Consider the following 19,418-nt stretch of genomic DNA (forward strand, 5'->3'; position numbering starts at 1 on the left):
GCCGGACTCGGCACAAACGGCCGTCCCAAGTGCGCATGCGCGGACTCGGCTGTCAACCATCAGCCAGAAGAGAAATAACAAAAAATGCTGGAAAAATAGAGATACAGAGTTAACGTTTCAGGTCGAAACCCTTCGTCAGAACTGAGAAAAAAGCAGGAAATGAAACAGATTAAAAAGCAAGTTTGGGGGCTGGGAAATGGGGGAGGGGATGAAAGAACACAAGGGAAGGTCTGAGAGTTGAAGAGACATTGAGAGATATTCAAGGTGAGACGAGATGGTAATAGGACAGGTAAAGAAACAAAGGATGGCTCTAGATGAAGTGTGAAATGCGCTGGCAGAGTGAAAGACAGCTGCCGTGTGGGAGAAAAAAAAGGAAAAGGCACAAACCAAAAGTGTGGATAAAAAATATATTAAAATATTATAGGGGTCGAGGTTATGATCTGAAATTGTTGAACTCGATGTTGAGTCCAGAGGGCTGTAAAGTGCCTAATCAGAAGATGAGGTGCTGTTCCTCGAGCTTACGCTGAGCTTCCGTGGAACAATGCAAGAGGCCGAGGACGGTGAGGTCTGAGTCGGAATGGAGCGGTGAATTAAAGTGACAGGTGACTGGAAGCTCAGGGTCACCCTTACGGGCTTGTTCATTTTCATTGCTAGAAGAAGTTGCTGGTGAGACCAGTGAAGAAAGAAAGATTTGCATTTATATAGCGCCTTTCACCACCACCAGGCATCCCAAAGCACTTCACAGCCAATGAAGTACTTTTGAAGTGTAGTCACTGTTGTAATGTAGGAAACGCGGCAGTCAATTTGCGCACAGCAAGCTCCCACAAACAGCGATGTGATAATGACCAGATAATCTATCATTTTGTTATGTTGATTGAGGGATAAACATTGGCCACGACACCGGGGATAATACCCCTGCTCTTTCCCACATTACAACAGTGACTACACCTCAAAAGTACTTCATTGGCTGTAAAGCACTTCAAGACATCTGGTGGTCATGAAAGCACTGTATGAATGCAAGTCTTTCTTTCTCAAAATAGTGCCATGGTATCTTTTATATCCACCTGAGAGGGCAGACAGGGCCTCAGTTTAACGTCTCATCTGAAAGATGGCACCTCCGACAGTGCAGCACTCCCTCAGCACTGCACTGGAGTGTCAGCCTGGATTTTTGTGCTCAAGTCTCTGGAGTGGGATATGAACTGACAATCTTATGCCCTTTTAGAACTGCGATGAGGAGGAATTTCTTCTCTCAGAGGGTCATAAATCTGTGGAATTCTCTGCCCCAGAGAGCTGTGGAGGCTGGGTCATTAAATATATTTAAGGCGGAGATAGACAGATTTTTACAAGATAAGGGAGTGAAGGGTTATGGGGAGCAGGCAGGGAAGTGGCTTTGAGCCCAAGCTCAGCCATGATCTTATTGAATGACAGAGCAGGCTCGAGGGGCCAAGTGGCCTATTCCTGCTCCTAATTCTTATGTTCTTATGACTCAGAGGTGAGAGTGCTGCCAACTGAGCTACTGGCTGACACTGAAGAACAAACAGTTCTGACGAAATGGTAACTCTGTTTCTGTCTCCACAGAAGCTGCCTGAGCTGCTGAGTATTTCCAGCATTTTCTGTTTATATTAAAGAAACGAGGGAGCGAATGCTGACAGGAAGAATGTTGGGTCGTCCTGCACATGCGCACCTCCCTGGCGGCTGAGGCGAAACACCGACTCGCCCCCACCTGAGCCGCGCACACGTGCCAAATGTTGCGGCTCCACATGCGCGCCTGATGTTCCAACTGCGGGGTTTTGTGTGCTGAGCATGTGCGTTGTGGACCGAGCGGGACGGGCGATTGTGGAGCAGAAGGGAGAGCGTGGGGGCCATGAGGCGCATGCATGGGACTCAGAGTCAACAGAGCACTTTCTGCAGCGTGGGGGCTTGTGGGTATTACAGCCGCCATTAATGCTGATCCTTTCAAATAACCTGTGCAGCAGCTGGGGCCTGAAAATCAGCTTCACTGCCCCTAGGTTCGGAAAGGGGAAAATTAAACAACAGTTTGCCTCTGATCTCAAGTTACAGGGTTATAGAAGTGGAGCAGTTACAGGCGGGAAGCTCAGACCAAACATCACGTCAAAATCTGACAGAGTCGCTCGATTCATCGGGACCTGAATATCATCGGCCTTTGCACATGGAAGGAGAAAGCAGCGATCGCAACGATGACAAACCGCAAATGTGTTCCATGTGTGGACGCGGATTCCGCCGATCGCTTGACCTGGCGAGACACGTGCACCGTCACACCGGGGAGAAACCGGGTAAAGGTGGGGACGGCGGGAAGGGATTCAGTTCCCCGTCTGCAATAGAAGTTCAACGGTGCAGTCGCACCAGGGATAGTTCGTTCACCTGCTCCGTGTGTGGAAAGGGAAACACACCAGCGAGTTCACACTGACGAGAGACCATTTCAATGTCCTGACTGTGGGAAGAGCTTTAAAAGCCCCGGGGAGCTGAAGGGACACCAGCGAGTTCACACTGTGGATAGGCCATTCACCTGCTCCGTGTGTAGGAAGGGATTCTTGCAGTCATCCACCTGCAAACACACAATCTAATGCAACACTTCAATCTAATGCAACACTTCAATCTAATAAAACGTTTCAGTCTAATACAGCCCTTCAGGAGGATATTTCAAATGAATACGTGGCTAGAGGAATGGTGCAAGGAGGAGGGATTCAAATTCCTTGGACATTGGAACCGGTTCTGGGAGAGGTGGGACCAGTACAAACGGGACGGTTTGCACCTGGGCAGGGCCGGGACCGATGTCCTCGGGGGAGTGTTTGCTACTGCTGTTCGGGGGGGTTTAAACTAAAATGGCAGGGGGTTGGGAACCTGAGCAGGGAGAGAGAGGAAAGGAAAACAGGGATAAAAGCAAAAGATAGGAAGGAGAAAAACAAAAGTGGCAGTCAGAGCAGTCAACGGTTTAAATCAAATGTGGCCACAGTAAATATTAATTCTAATAGGTCTAAGAGCGTTAAAAAAACAAGCCTGAAGGCTTTGTGTCTTAATGCGAGGAGCATTTGTAATAAGGTGGATGAATTGGCTGCGCAAATAGAGGTAAACGAATATGATTTGTTTGGGATTACGGAAACGTGGCTCAAGGATGACCAAGGCTGGGAACTCAACATCCAGGGGTATTCGATATTCAGGAAAGATAGGCAAAAAGGAAAGGGAGGTGGGGTAGCATTACTGGTTAAAGAAGGGAGTAACACAATTGTAATGAAGGATATTAGCTCTGATGATGTGGAATCTGTATGGGTAGAATTGAGAAATACTAAGGGGAAAAAAACATTAGTGGGAGTGGTATATACACCTCCAAACAGTAAGGCGGAGGTTGGGGATGGCACAAAAAGGGAAATTAAAGAAGCGTGCAATAAGGGCACAGCAGTCATCATGGGTGACTTTAATCTACATATAGATTGGGCCAACCAAATTAGTAACAATACTGTGGAGGAGGAATTCCTGGAGTGTTTACGGGATGGTTTCCTAGACCAATATGTCGAGAAACCAACCAGCGATCAGGCCATCTTAGACTGGGTATTATGTAACGAGAAAGGATTAATTAGCAATCTTGTTGTATGAGGCCCCTTGGGTCAGAGCGATCATAATATGAGAGAATTCTTCATTAAGATGGACAATGAAGTAGTTGACTCAGAGACTAGGGTCCTGAATTTAAATAAAGGAAACTACGATGGTCTGAGGTGCGAGTTGGGTAGGATTGATTGGGGAATGTCACTCAAAGGGTTGACGGTGGATAGGCAATGGCAAACATTCAAAGACCGAATGGATGAGCTACAGAATTTGTTCATCCCAGTTTGGCATAAAAATAAAACAAAAAAGGTGTCTCAACCGTGGCTAACAAGGGAAATTAGGGATAGCATAAGATCCAAGGAGAGGACATATAAATTGGCCAGAAAAAGCAATAATCCTGAGGATTGGGAGCAATTTATGATTCAACAAAGGAGGGCAAAGGGATTAATTAAGAAGGAGATAATAGAATATGAGAATAGAATTGCTGGGAACATAAAAACTGACTGTAAAAGCTTTTATAGATATGTGAAGAGATAAAGATTGGTGAAGTCAAGCGTAGATCCCTTGCAGTCAGAATCAGGGGAATTTATAATGGGGAACAGAGAAATGGCAGACCAACTAAATACATATTTTGGTTCTGTGTTCACAAAGGAGGACACACATAACCTCCCAGAGATGCCAGGGAACATAGGGTCTGATGAAAGGGAGGAACTGAAAGAAATCAGTACTTGTAGGGAAATGGTGTTAGGGAAATTGATGTGATTGAAGGCAGATAAAACCCCAGGACCTGATAATCTACCTCCAAGGGTATTTAAGGAAGTGGTGGTCCCAACACAAACTTTGCAGGTGGTGATCCCGTTACTAACATTGCTGCTGGTGATCTCAAAACTAACATTGCTGTTGGTAATCCCAATACTAAATTTGCTGGTGTTGATCCCAATACAAACATTGCTGGTGGTGATCCCAATACTAATATTGTTGGGGGTTATCCCAATACTAACATTGCTGGTGGTGATCCAAATACTAACATTGAGGATGGTGATCCCAATACTAACATTGCTGGTGGTGATCTCTATACTAACATTGCTGGTGGTGATCCTAATACTAACATTGCTGGTGTTGATCCAAATACTAACATTGTTGGTGGTGATCCAAATACTAACATTGCTGTTGGTGATCCAGATACTAAAATTGCTGGTGGTGATCCCAATACTATCATTGCTGGTGGTGATCCCAATACTAACATTGCTGGTGGTGATCCAAATACTAACATTGCTGGTGGTGATCCTAATACTAATATTGCTGGTGGTGATCCCAATACTAACATTGCCAGTGGTGATCTGAATACTAACATTGCTGGTGGTGATCGCAATACTAACATTGCTGGTTGAGATCCCAATACTAACATTGCTGGTGGTGATCCCAATACTAATAATGCTGGTGGTGATCCAAATACTAATATTGCTGGTGGTTATATCAATATGAACATTGCTGGTGCTGGTCCCAATATTAACATTGCTGGTGGTGATCGCAATATCAACATTGCTGGTGGTAATCTCAATACTAACATTGCTGGAGGTGACCAAATACTAAATTTGCTTGTGGTGATCCCAATACTATCATTGCTGGTGTAGATCCACATACTAACATTGCTGGTGCTGGTTCCCAATAATAACATTGTTGGTGGTGTTCTCAAAAGTAACATTGCTGGTGGTGATCTCAATACTAACATTGCTGGTTGAGATCCCAATACTAAAATTGCTGGTGGTGATCCCAATTTAAAGATTGCTGGTGGTGATCACAATACGAACATTGCCTGAGGTGTTCCCATTAATACCATTGCTGGTGGTGATCCCAATATTAACATTGCTGGTGGTAATCCCAATTCTAACATTGCTGGTGATGGATCCCAACACTAACATTGCTGGTGTTTATAACAATACTAACATTGCTGGTGGTGATCCCAATACTAACATTGCTGGTGTTTATAACAATACTAACATTGCTGGTGGTGATCCCAATACTAACATTGCTGGTGGTGATCCTAATACTAACATTGCTGGTGGTGATCCAAATACTAACATTGCTGGTGGTGATCCCAATACTAACATTGCTGGTGGTGATCCAAATACTAACATTGCTGGTGGTGATCTCAGTACTAACATTGCTTGCAGAGATCCAAATAATAACATTGCTGGTGGCGATCCCAATACAAACAATGCTGGTGGTGATCCCAATGCATACATTGCTGGTGTTGATACCTATACTAACATTGCTGGTGGTGATGCCAATACTAACAGTGCTGGTGGTGATCCCAATACGAACAATGCTGGTGGAGATCCGAATACTAACATTGCTGGTTGTTATATCAATATAAACATTGCTGGTGCCGGTCCCAACACTAACATTGCTGGTGTTGATACCAATAATAACATTGCATGTGATGGTCCCAATACTAACATTGCTGGGGTTGATCACAATACTAACATTCCTGGTGGTTATCCAAATATTAACATTGCTGGTGGTGATCCTAATACTAACATTGCTGGTGGTGATCCCAATACTAATAATTCTGGTGGTGATTCCAATATTATCATTGCTGGTGGTGATCCCAATACTAACATTGCTGAAGGTGATCCAAATAGTAACATTGCTGGTGGTGATCCGAATATTATCATTGCTGGTGAAGATCCAAATATTAACATTGCTGCTGTTGGATCCCAATACTAACATTGCTGGTGCTGTTATCAATAGTAACATTGCTGGTGGAGATCGCAATTCTAACATTGCTGGTGGTGATCCCAATACAAATATTGCTGGTGGTGATCCCAAAACTAACATTGCTGGTGGTGATCTCAATACTAACATTGCTGGTGGTGATCGCAATACAAACATTGCTGGTTGAGATCCCAGTATTAAAATTGCTGGTGGTGATCCCAATTTTAAGATTGCTGGTGCTGATCACAATACTAACATTGCCGGAGGTGTTCCCATTAATAACATTGCTGGTGGTGATCCCAATGCTAACATTGCTGGTGGTGATCCCAATACTAACATAGCTGGTGGTGGATCCCAATAATAACATTTCTGGTGGTGATCTCAACACTAACACTGCTGTTGGTAATCCCAATACTAAAATTGCTGGTGGTGATCCAAATACAAACATTGCTGGTGTTGATCAGAATTCTAACATTGCTTGTGATGATCCCAATACTAACATTGCTGGTGTTGATCACAATACTGACATTCCTGGTGGTGATCCCAATACTAACATTGCTGGTGGTGATCCCAATGCTAACATTGCTGGTGGTGATCCAAATACTAACATTGCTGGTGGTGATCCCAATACTAACATTGCCGGTGGTGATCCCAATACTAGCATTGCTGGTGGTGATCTCAGTACTAACATTGCTTGTAGAGATCCAAATAATAACATTGCTGGTGGCAATCCCAATACAAACAATGCTGGTGGTGATCCCAATGCATACATTGCTGGTGTTGATACCTATACTAACATTGCTGGTGGTGATGCCAATACTAACAGTGCTGGTGGTGATCCCAATACGAACAATGCTGGTGGAGATCTGAATACTAACATTGCTGGTTGTTATATCAATATAAACATTGCTGGTGCCGGTCCCAATACTAATATTGCTGGTGGTGATTCCAACACTAACATTGCTGGTGTTGATCACAATACTAACATTCCTGGTGGTGATCGCAATACTAACATTGCTAGTGGTGATCTCAATACTAACATTGCTGGAGGTGATCCAAATAGTAACATTGCTGGTGGTGATCCGAATATTATCATTGCTGGTGTAGATCCAAATATTAACATTGCTGGTGTTGGATCCCAATACTAACATTGCTGGTGCTGTTCTCAATAGTAACATTGCTGGTGGTGATCCCAAAACTAACATTGCTGGTGGTGATCACAATCCTAACATTGCCGGAGGTGTTCCCATTAATAACATTGCTGCTGGTGATCCCAATATTAACATCGCTGGTGGTGATCCCAATACTAAAATTGCTGGTGGTGATCCAAATACAAACATTGCTGGTGTTGATCAGAATTCTAACATTGCTTGTGATGATCCCAATACTAACATTGCTGGTGTTGATCACAATACTGACATTCCTGGTGGTGATCCCAATACTAACATTGCTGGTGGTGATCACAATATTAAAATAGCTGGTGGTGATCCCAATACTAACATTGCCAGAGGTGATCCAAATACTAACATTGCTGGTGGTGATCTCAATACTAGCATTGCTGGTGGTGATCTCAATACTAGCATTGCTGGTGGTGATCTCAATACTAGCATTGCTGGTGGTGATCCAAATACTAGCATTGCTGGTGGTGATCTCAATACTAGCATTGCTGGTGGTGATCCAAATACTAACATTGCTTGTAGAGATCCAAATAATAACATTGCTGGTGGCGATCCCAATACTAACATTGCTTGTAGAGATCCAAATAATAACATTGCTGTTGGTGATCCCAATACAAACATTGCTGGCGGTGATCCCAATACATACATTGCTGTTGGTGATGCCAGTACTAACATTGCTGGTGGTGATCCCAAAACTAACATTGCTGGTTGTTATATCAATATGAACATTGCTGGTGCTGGTCCCAATACTAACATTGCTAGTGGTAATCTCAATACTAACATTGCTGGAGGTGATGCAAATAGTAACATTGCTGGTGGTGATCCGAATACTATCATTGCTGGTGTAGATCCAAATATTAACATTGCTGGTGCTGGATCCCAATACTAACATTGCTGGTGGTGTTCTCAATTGTAACATTGCTGGTGGAGATCGCAATTCTAACATTGCTGGTGGTGACCCCAAAACAAACATTGCTGGTGGTGATCTCAATACTAACATTGCTGGTGGTGATCGCAATACTAACATTGCTGGTTGAGATCCCAGTACTAAAATTGCTGGTGGTGATCCCAATTTTAAGATTGCTTGTGGTGATCACAATACTAACATTGCCGGAGGTGTTCCCATTAATAACGTTGCTGGTGGTGATCCCAATACTAACATTGCTGGTGGTGATCTCAACACTAACATTGCTGGAGTTGATACCAATACTAACATTGCTGGAGATAATCCCAATACCAACATTGTTGATGGTGATCGCAATTCTAACATTGCTGCTAGTGATTCAAATACTAACATTGCTGGTTGTTATATCAATATGAACATTGATGGTGCTGGTCCCAATACTAACATTGCTGGTGGTGATCCCAATATTAACATTGCTGCTGGTGATCGCAATACTAACATTGCTAGTGGTGATCTCAATACTAACATTGCTGGAGGTGATCCAAACAGTAACATTGCTGGTGGTGATCCGAATATTATCATTGCTGGTGCTGGATCCCAATATTAACATTGCTGGTGCTGTTCTCAATAGTAACATTGCTGGTGGAGATCGCAATTCTAACATTGCTGGTGGTGATCCCAATACTAACATTGCTGCTGGTGATACAAATACTAACATTGCTGGTGGTGATCCCAATACAAATATTGCTGGTGGTGATACAAATACTAACATTGCTGGTGCTTATCCCAATACTAACATTGCTGATGGTGATCGCAATACTAACATTGCTAGTGGTGATCCCAATACTAACTTTGCTGGTCGTGGATCCCAATACTAACATTGCTGATGTTGATACCTATACTAACATTGCTGGTGGTGATCCAAATATTAACATTGCTGGTGGTGATCCCAATACTAACATTGCTGGTGGTGATCCAAATACTAACATTGCTGGTGGTGATCCCAATACTGACTTTGCTGGTGTTTATACCAATACTAACATTGCTGGTGGTGATCCCAATACTAACTTTGCTGGTGTTTATACCAATACTAACATTGCTGGTGTTGATACCAATACTAACATTGCTGGTGGTGATCCCAATACTGACTTTGCTGGTGTTTATACCAATACTAACATTGCTGGTGGTGATACCAATACTAATATTGCTTGTGTTGATCACAATTCCAACATTGCTGGTGGTGATCCAAATACTAACATTGCTGGTGGTGATCCTAATACTAACATTGCTGGTGGTGATCTCAATTCTAACATTGCTGGTGGTGATCCCAATACTAATATTTCTGGTGGTGATCCCAATATTAATATTGCTAGTGGTGATCGCAATACTAACATTGCTTCTGTTGATCCCAATACTAACATTGCTAGTGGTGATCTCAATACCAGCATTGCTGGAGGTGATCCCAATACTAACATTGCTGCTGGTGATCTCAACACTAAATGCTGTTGGTAAACCCAAAACTAATATTGCTGGTCGTGATACCAATACCAACCTTGCTGGTGTGATCCCAATACAAACACTTGCTGATGGTGATCCCAATACTGACATAATTGTGGTGATCCCAATACTGACATAATTGTGGTGATCCCAATGCTAACATTGCTGCTGGTTATCCAAATATTGATATTGCTGGTGGTGATCACAATATTAAAATAACTGGTGCTGATCACAATACTAACGTTGCTGGTGGTGATCCCAATACTAACATTGCTGGTGGTCATCCGAATAATAACCCAGCTGGTGGTGGATCCCAATAATAACATTGCTGGTGGTGATCCCAATACTAACATTGCTGGTGGTGATCCCAATACTAATATTTCTGGTGGTGATCTCAATGTTAACATTGCTGTTGGTGATCCCAATACTAACATTGCTGTTGGTGATCCCAATACTAACATTGCTGGTGGTGATCCAAATACTAACATTGCTGTTGGTGATCCCAATACTAACATTGCTGGTGGTGATCCCAATACTAACATTGCTGTTGGTGATCCCAATACTAACATTGCTGGTGGTGATCCAAATACTAACATTGCTGTTGGTGATCCCAATACTAACATTGCTGGTGGTGATCCAAATACTAACATTGCTGTTGGTGATCCCAATACTAACATTGCTGGTGGTGATCCCAATACTAACATTGCTGGTGGTGGTCCCAATACTAACATTGCTGGTGGTGATCCCAATATTAACATTGCTGGTGGTGATCTCAATATAAACTTAGCTGGTGGTGGTCACAACACTAACATTGCTGGTGGTGATCCCAATACTCATATTGCTGGTGGTGATCTCATAAGAACTTAAGAAAAGGAACAGTAGGAGCAGGAGTAAGCCATATGGCCCCTCGGGCCTGCTCCGCCATTCAATAGGATCATGGCTGATCCGAACCTAGACTCACATCCACTTCTCTGTTCGCTCCCCGTAACCCCTAATTCCCTTATCAGCTAGGAAACTGTCTTTCTCCGATTTAAATTTATTTAATGTCGCAGCTTCCACAGCTCTCTGAGGTAGCAAATTCCATAGAGTTACTACCCTCTTAGTGAAGAAGTTTCTCCTCATCTCAGTTTTGAAAGGGCAGCCCTTATTCTAAGATTATGCCACCTAGTTCTAGTCTCACCGATCAGTATAAACATCCTCCCCGCATCCACCCGATCAAGACCCCTCACAATCTTATATGTTTCGATAAGATCGCCTCTCATTCTTCTGAATTCCAATGAGTAGAGGCCCAACCTACTCAACCTTTCCTCATAAGTCAACCCCCTCATCTCTGGAATCAACCGAGTGAACCTTCTCTGAACTGCCTTGAGAGCAAGTATATCTTTTCTTAAATATGGAAACCAAAACTACATGCAATATTCCAGGTGTGGTCACACAAATCTGTGTGTAGAGCCAGATGATGTAGGCGGGGTTTTAAATGAATTTTTTGCATCTGTGTTCACTATGGAGGAAGACGATGTAGACATAGAAATCGGGCAAGGGGACTGTGATATACTTGAACATATTAGCATCGAGAGGGAGGAGGTACTAGCGGTTTTAGCAGGCCAAAAAGTGGATAAATCCCCAGGCCCGGACGAGATGTATCCCAGGCTGCTGTGTGAGGCAAAGGAGGAGATTGCAGGGGCTCTGACACAAATTTTCAGAACCTCTCTGGCCACAGGGGATGTACCAGAGGACTGGAGAACAGCTAACGTAGTACCATTATTCAAGAAGGGTAGCAGGGATAAACCAGGGAATTACAGGCCAGTGAGCCTAACATCTGTGGTAGGGAAATTATTGGAAAAAATTCTGAGCAACAAAATTAGTCTCCACTTAGAGAGGCAAGGATTAATCGGGGATAGTCAGCATGGCTTTGTCAAGGGTAAATCATGTCTGACCAATCTGATTGAATTTTTCGAGGGGGTGACAAGGTGTGTGGATGAGGGAAATGCTGTGGATGTGGTATACATGGACTTCAGTAAGGCTTTTGACAAAGTCCCGCATAGGAGACTGGTCAAGAAGGTAAGAGCCCATGGGATCCAGGGTGCCTTGGCACGTTGGATCCTAAACTGGCTGAGTGGCAAGAGGCAGAGGGTGATGGTCGAAGGTTGCTTTTGTGACTGGAAGCCTGTGTCCAGTGGGGTACCTCAGGGATCGGTGCTGGGTCCCTTGCTGTTTGTGATCTACATAAATGATTTGGATGAGAATGTCAAAGGTATGATCAGTAAGTTCGCAGATGACACGAAAATTGGTGGGGTGGTAAATTGCGAGGAGGAAAGCCTCAGGCTACAGGACGATATAAACGGGTTGGTCAGATGGGCGGAAAAGTGGCAAATGGAATTTAACCCTGAAAAGTGCGAGGTGATGCATTTTGGACGGACAAATAAGGCAAGGGAATACACAATGAGTGGTAGGGCCCTAGGAAGCACAGAGGGTCAGAGGGACCTTGGTGTACATGTACATAGATCCATGAAGGCAGCGGATCAGGTAGATAAGGTGGTTAAAAAGGCATATGGGATACTTGCCTTCATTAGCCGAGGCATAGAATATAAGAGCAGGGAGGTTATGATGGAGCTGTACAAAATGCTGGTAAGGCCACAGCTGGAGTACTGTGTGCAGTTCTGGTCGCCTCACTATAGGAAGGACGTGATTGCTTTGGAGAGGGTGCAGAGAAGATTCACCAGGATGTTACCTGGGATGGAGCGCCTCAGCTATGAAGAAAGACTAAACAGGCTGGGGTTGTTTTCCTTGGAGCAAAGAAGGCTGAGGGGGGACCTGATTGAGGTGTACAAAATGATGAGGGGCATAGATAGGGTAGATAAAGAGGAACTTTTCCCCTTAGTAGGGGGGTCAATAACAAGGGGGCATAGATTCAAGGTAAGGGGCAGGAGGTTTAGAGGGGATTTGAGGAGGAACTTTTTCACCCAGAGGGTGGTTGGAGTCTGGAACTCACTGCCTGAAAGGGTGGTAGAGGCAGGAACCCTCACAACATTCAAGAAGCATTTGGATGAGCACTTGAAATGCCATTGCATACAAGGCTATGGACCAAATGCTGGAAAATGGGATTAGATTGGACAGGGCTTGATGGACGGCGCAGACACGATGGGCCGAAGGGCCTCTTTCTGTGCTGTATAACTCTGACCAGTAACCTGTATAACTGCAGCAAGACTTCCCTGCTTTTATACTCCATCCCACTTGCAATAAAAGACAAGATTCCATTGGCCTTCCTGATCACCTGCTATACCTGCATACTAACATTCTATGTTTCATGCACCAGGACCCCCAGATCCCTTTGTACTGTAGCACTTTGCAGTTTCTCTCCATTTAGATAATAACTTGCTCTTTGATTTTTTCTGCTAAAGTGCATAACCTCACATTTTCCAACATTATATTCCATCTGCCAAATCTCTGCCCACTCACTTTGCCTGTCTATGTCCTTTTGCAGGTTTATTATGTCCTCCTCACTCACTGCTTTCCCTCCCATCTTTGTATCGTCGGCAAACTTGGATATGTTGCACTTGGTCCCCTCCTCCAAATCGTTAATATAGATTGTAAAGAGTTGGGGTCCCAGCACTGACCCCTGCGGAACACCACTAGTTATTGATTGCCAACCCGAGAATGAACCATTTATCCCAACTCTTTGTTTTCTGTTAGATAGCCAATCTTCCACCAATGCCAGTAAATTACCCCCAATCCCGTGATTTTTTATCTTGTGCAGTAGTAATCTTTTGTGTGGCACCTTGTCAAATGCCTTTTGGAAGTCCATATACACCACATCCACTGGTTCCCCTTTGTCCACCCAGTTTGTTACATCCTCAAAGAATTCGAGCAAATTTGTCAAACATGACTTCCCCTTCATAAAACCATGCTGACTCTGTCCGATTAAATTATGCTTATCCAAATGGCCTGTTACTGCTTCCTTAATAATGGACTCCAGCATTTTACTTACCACAGATGTTAGGCTAACTGGTCTATAGTTTCCAGCCATTTGTCTACATCCCTTTTTAAATAAGGGCATTACATTAACAGTTTTCCAATCTGCTGGGACCTTTCCTGAATCCAGGGAGTTTTGGAAAATTACCACCAATGCATCTGCAATCCCTACCGTTACTTCTCTCAAGACCCTAGGATGTAAGCCATCAGGTCCAGTGGATTTATCCGCCTTAAGTCCCATTATCTTACCGAGTACCAACCTCCTTAGTGATTTTAATCGTGTTTAGCTCCTCCCCCGCTATAGCCCCCTGTTTGTCCAGTATTGGGACATGTTTAGTGTCCTCTACTGTAAAGACTGATACAAAATATTTGTTCAGCGTTTCTGCCATGTCCATGTTACCCACCACTAATTTCCCGGTCTCGTCCTCTAAGGGACCAAAATTCAGTTTAGCCACCCTTTTTCTTTTCATATAACTGTAGAAACTCTTGCTATCTGGTTTTATATTTTTTGCTAGTTTACTTTCATAATCTATCTTCCCTTTCTTAATTAATCTTTTAGTTATTCTTTGCTGGCATTTAAATGCTTCCCAATCTTCTATCCTCCCACTAGATTTGACTACTTTATATGCCCTTGTTTTCAGTCACATATGGATGGCTGTCTTTTCTTTTATGCCCCTTTTTCCTCAGTGGAATGTATTTTTCTTGAAAGTTGTGAAATATCTCCTTGAATGTACACCACTGCTCATGTACCGTCTTACACCTTAATCTATATTCCCAATTCACATTAGTCAACTCTGCACTCATACCTTCATAGTCTCCTTTATTAAAGCTTAGTACGCTGGTTTGAGATCCAAATCTCTCACCCTCCAACTGAATTTGGAATTCAACCATGTTATGGTCACTCATTCCAATACTAACATTGCTGGTGGTCATCCGAATACTAACATTGCTGGTGGAGGATCCCAATACTAACATTTCTGGTGCTGATCTCAACACTAGCATTGCTGTTGGTAATCCCAATACTAAAATTGCTGCTGGTGATCCCAATACAAATATTGCTGGTGGTGATCCCAATACTAATATTGTTGGGGGTTATCTCAATACTAACATTGCTGGTAGTAATCCAAATACTAACATTGATGCTGATGATCCCAATAATAACATTGCTGTTGGTGATCACAATTCAAACATTGCTGGTGGTGATCACAATTCAAACATTGCTGGTGGTGATCACAATTCAAACATTGCTGCTGGTGATCACAATTCAAACATTGCTGGTGGTGATCTCAATACTAACATTGCTGGTGCTAGATCCCAATATTAACATTGCTGGTGGTGTTCTCAATAGTAACATTGCTGGTGGTGATCGCAATACTAACATTGCTGGTGTTGATCCAGATACTAACATTGCTGGTGTTGATCCCAACACAAACATTTCTGGTGGTGATCCCAATACTAACATTGCTGGTGGTGATCTCAATACTAACATTGCTGGTGGTGATCCCAATACTAACACTGCTGGTGGTGATCACAATACTAACATTGCTAGTGGTGATCTCAATACTAACATTGCTGAAGGTGATCTCAATACTAACATTGCTGGTGGTGATCCCAATACTAACACTGCTGGTGGTGATCACAATACTAACATTGCTAGTGGTGATCCCAATACTAACACTGCTGGTGGTGATCACAATACTAACATTGCTAGTGGTGATCTCAATACTAACATTGCTGAAGGTGATCCCAATACTAACATTGCTGGTGGTGATCCCAATACTAACATTGCTGGTGTTGATCTCAACACCAACAATGCTGTTGATAAACCCAATACTAATATTGCTGGTTGTGATCCCAATAATAATCTTGCTGGTGGTGATCCCAATACAAACATTGCTGCTGGTGATCCCAATGCTAACATTGCTGGTGGCTGCCCAAATATTAACATTGCTGGTGGAGATCCCAATATTAAAATAGCTGGTGGTGATCGCAATACTAAACTTGCCAGTGGTGATTCCAATACTAAAATTGCTGGTGGTGCTCCCAATACTAATATTTTTCGTGGTTCTCCCAATACTAACATTGCTGGTGGTGATCCTAATACAAAAATTGATGGTGGTGATCCCAATACTAAACTTGCTGGTGGTGATCCCAATGCTAATATTGCTGGTGGTGATCCCAATACTAACATTGCTGATGATCCAAATACTAACATTGCTGATGATCCAAATACTAACATTGCTGGTGGTGATCCCAATACTAACATTGCTGGTTGAGATACCAATACTAAAATTGCTGGTGGTGATCCCTATATTAACATTGCTGGTGGTGATCTCAATTCTAAAATTGCTGGAGATAATCCCAATACCAACATTGTTGATGGTGATCGCAATTCTAACATTGCTGGCGTTGATACCAATACTAACATTGCTGGTGATGATCTCAATACTAACATTGTTTGTAGTGATCCAAATAATAACATTGCTGGTGGTGATCCCAATAGAAACATTGCTGGTGGTGATCTCAATGCTAACATTGCTGGTGGTGATCCCAATATTAACATTGCTGGTGGTGATCCCAATTCTAACATTGCTGGTTGTGATCCCAAGACTAACTTTGCCGGTGGTGATCTCAATACTAACATTGCTGGTGGTGATCCCAATACTAACATTGCTGGTGGTGATCCCAAGACTAACTTTGCCGGTGGCGATCCCAATACTAACATTGCTGGTGGTGATCCAAATACTAACATTGCTGGTGGTGATCCCAATACTAACATTGCTGGTGGTGATCCAAATATTATCATTGCTGGTGCTGGATCCCAATACTAACATTGCTGGTGCTGTTCTCAATAGTAACATTGCTGGTGGAGATCGCAATTCTAACATTGCTGGTGGTGATCCCAATACTAACAATGCTGGTGGTGATCCGAATACTAATATTGCTGGTGGTGATCCCACTATTAACATTGCTGGTGCTGGATCCCAATACTAACATTGCTGGTGCTGTTCTCAATAGTAACATTGCTGAAGGTGATCCCAATTCTAACATTGCTGGTCGTGCATCCCAATACTAACATTGCTGATTTTGATACCTGTACTAACATTGCTGGTGGTGATCGCAATACTAACTTTGCAGGTGTTTATACCAATACTAACATTGCTGGTGGTGATCGCAATACTAACTTTGCAGGTGTTTATACCAACACTAACATTGCTGGTGTTGATACCAGTACTAACATTGCTTGTGTTGGTCCCAATACTAACATCGCTGGTGTTGATCACAATTCCAACATTGCTGGTGGTGATCCAAATACTAATATTGCTGGTGGTGATCTGAATACTAACATTGCTGGTGGTGATCTCAATACTATCATTGCTTGTAGTGATCCCAATAACAACATTGCTGGTGGTGATTCCAGTACAATCACTGCTGGTGGTGATCCCAATGCATACATTGCTGGTGGTGATGCCAATTCTAACATTGCTGGTGATCCCAATATTAACATTGCTGGTGGTGATCCCAACACTAACATTGCTGGTGGTGATCCAAATACTAACATTGCTGGTGGTGATCCCAATACTAACATTGCGGGGGTGATCCCAATGCTAACATTGCTGGTGGTGATCCCAATGCTGACATAATTGTGGTGATCCCAATGCTAACATTGCTGCTGGTTATCCAAATATTGATATTGCTGGTGCTGATCACAATATTAAAATAACTGGTGCTGATCACAATACTAACATTGCTGATGTTCCCAATACTAACATTGCTGGTGGTGATCCCAATACTAACGTTGCTGGTGGTGATCCCAATACTAACATTGCCGGTGATGATCCCAATACTAACGTTGCTGGTGGTGATCCCAATACTAACGTTGCTGGTGGTCATCCGAATACTAACATAGCTGGTGGTGGATCCCAATAATAACATTGCTGGTGGTGATCCCAATACTAACATTGCCGGTGATGAACCCAATACTAACGTTGCTGGTGGTGATCCCAATACTAACGTTACTGGTGGTGATCCCAATACTAACATTGCCGGTGATGATCCCAATACTAACATTGCTGGTGGTCATCCGAATACTAACATAGCTGGTGGTGGATCCCAATAATAACATTGCTGGTGGTGATCCCAATACTAATATTTCTGGTGGTGATCCCAATACTAACATTGCTGGTGGTGATCCAAATAATAACATTGCTGGTGGTGGATCCCAATACTAACATTGCTGGTGGTGATCCCAAGACTAACTTTGCCGGTGGCGATCCCAATACTAACATTGCTGGTGGTGATCCAAATACTAACATTGCTGGTGGTGATCCCAATACTAACATTGCTGGTGGTGATCCAAATACTAACATTGCTGGTGCTGGATCCCAATACTAACATTGCTGGTGCTGTTCTCAATAGTAACATTGCTGGTGGAGATCGCAATTCTAACATTGCTGGTGGTGATCCCAATACTAACAATGCTGGTGGTGATCCGAATACTAATATTGCTGGTGGTGATCCCACTATTAACATTGCTGGTGCTGGATCCCAATACTAACATTGCTGGTGCTGTTCTCAATAGTAACATTGCTGAAGGTGATCCCAATTCTAACATTGCTGGTCGTGCATCCCAATACTAACATTGCTGATTTTGATACCTGTACTAACATTGCTGGTGGTGATCGCAATACTAACTTTGCAGGTGTTTATACCAATACTAACATTGCTGGTGGTGATCGCAATACTAACTTTGCAGGTGTTTATACCAACACTAACATTGCTGGTGTTGATACCAGTACTAACATTGCTTGTGTTGGTCCCAATACTAACATCGCTGGTGTTGATCACAATTCCAACATTGCTGGTGGTGATCCAAATACTAATATTGCTGGTGGTGATCTGAATACTAACATTGCTGGTGGTGATCTCAATACTATCATTGCTTGTAGTGATCCCAATAACAACATTGCTGGTGGTGATTCCAGTACAATCACTGCTGGTGGTGATCCCAATGCATACATTGCTGGTGGTGATGCCAATTCTAACATTGCTGGTGATCCCAATATTAACATTGCTGGTGGTGATCCCAACACTAACATTGCTGGTGGTGATCCAAATACTAACATTGCTGGTGGTGATCCCAATACTAACATTGCGGGGGTGATCCCAATGCTAACATTGCTGGTGGTGATCCCAATGCTGACATAATTGTGGTGATCCCAATGCTAACATTGCTGCTGGTTATCCAAATATTGATATTGCTGGTGCTGATCACAATATTAAAATAACTGGTGCTGATCACAATACTAACATTGCTGATGTTCCCAATACTAACATTGCTGGTGGTGATCCCAATACTAACGTTGCTGGTGGTGATCCCAATACTAACATTGCCGGTGATGATCCCAATACTAACGTTGCTGGTGGTGATCCCAATACTAACGTTGCTGGTGGTCATCCGAATACTAACATAGCTGGTGGTGGATCCCAATAATAACATTGCTGGTGGTGATCCCAATACTAACATTGCCGGTGATGAACCCAATACTAACGTTGCTGGTGGTGATCCCAATACTAACGTTACTGGT

At 43.2% G+C, this 19,418-nt stretch overlaps 1 protein-coding gene across 1 annotated transcript in view; it reads right to left on the reverse strand.

Moving 5' to 3' along the window:
- trit1 (tRNA isopentenyltransferase 1) overlaps positions 1 to 19,418 on the reverse strand; it is a 753,539-nt gene that overhangs the window by 51,829 nt on the left and 682,292 nt on the right. The window lies entirely within an intron of this gene.

This window comes from Somniosus microcephalus, chromosome 20 (assembly GCF_052327205.1).
Source record: "Somniosus microcephalus isolate GS21.2 chromosome 20, FLI_Smic_1.0, whole genome shotgun sequence".
Lineage (NCBI taxonomy): Eukaryota > Metazoa > Chordata > Chondrichthyes > Squaliformes > Somniosidae > Somniosus > Somniosus microcephalus.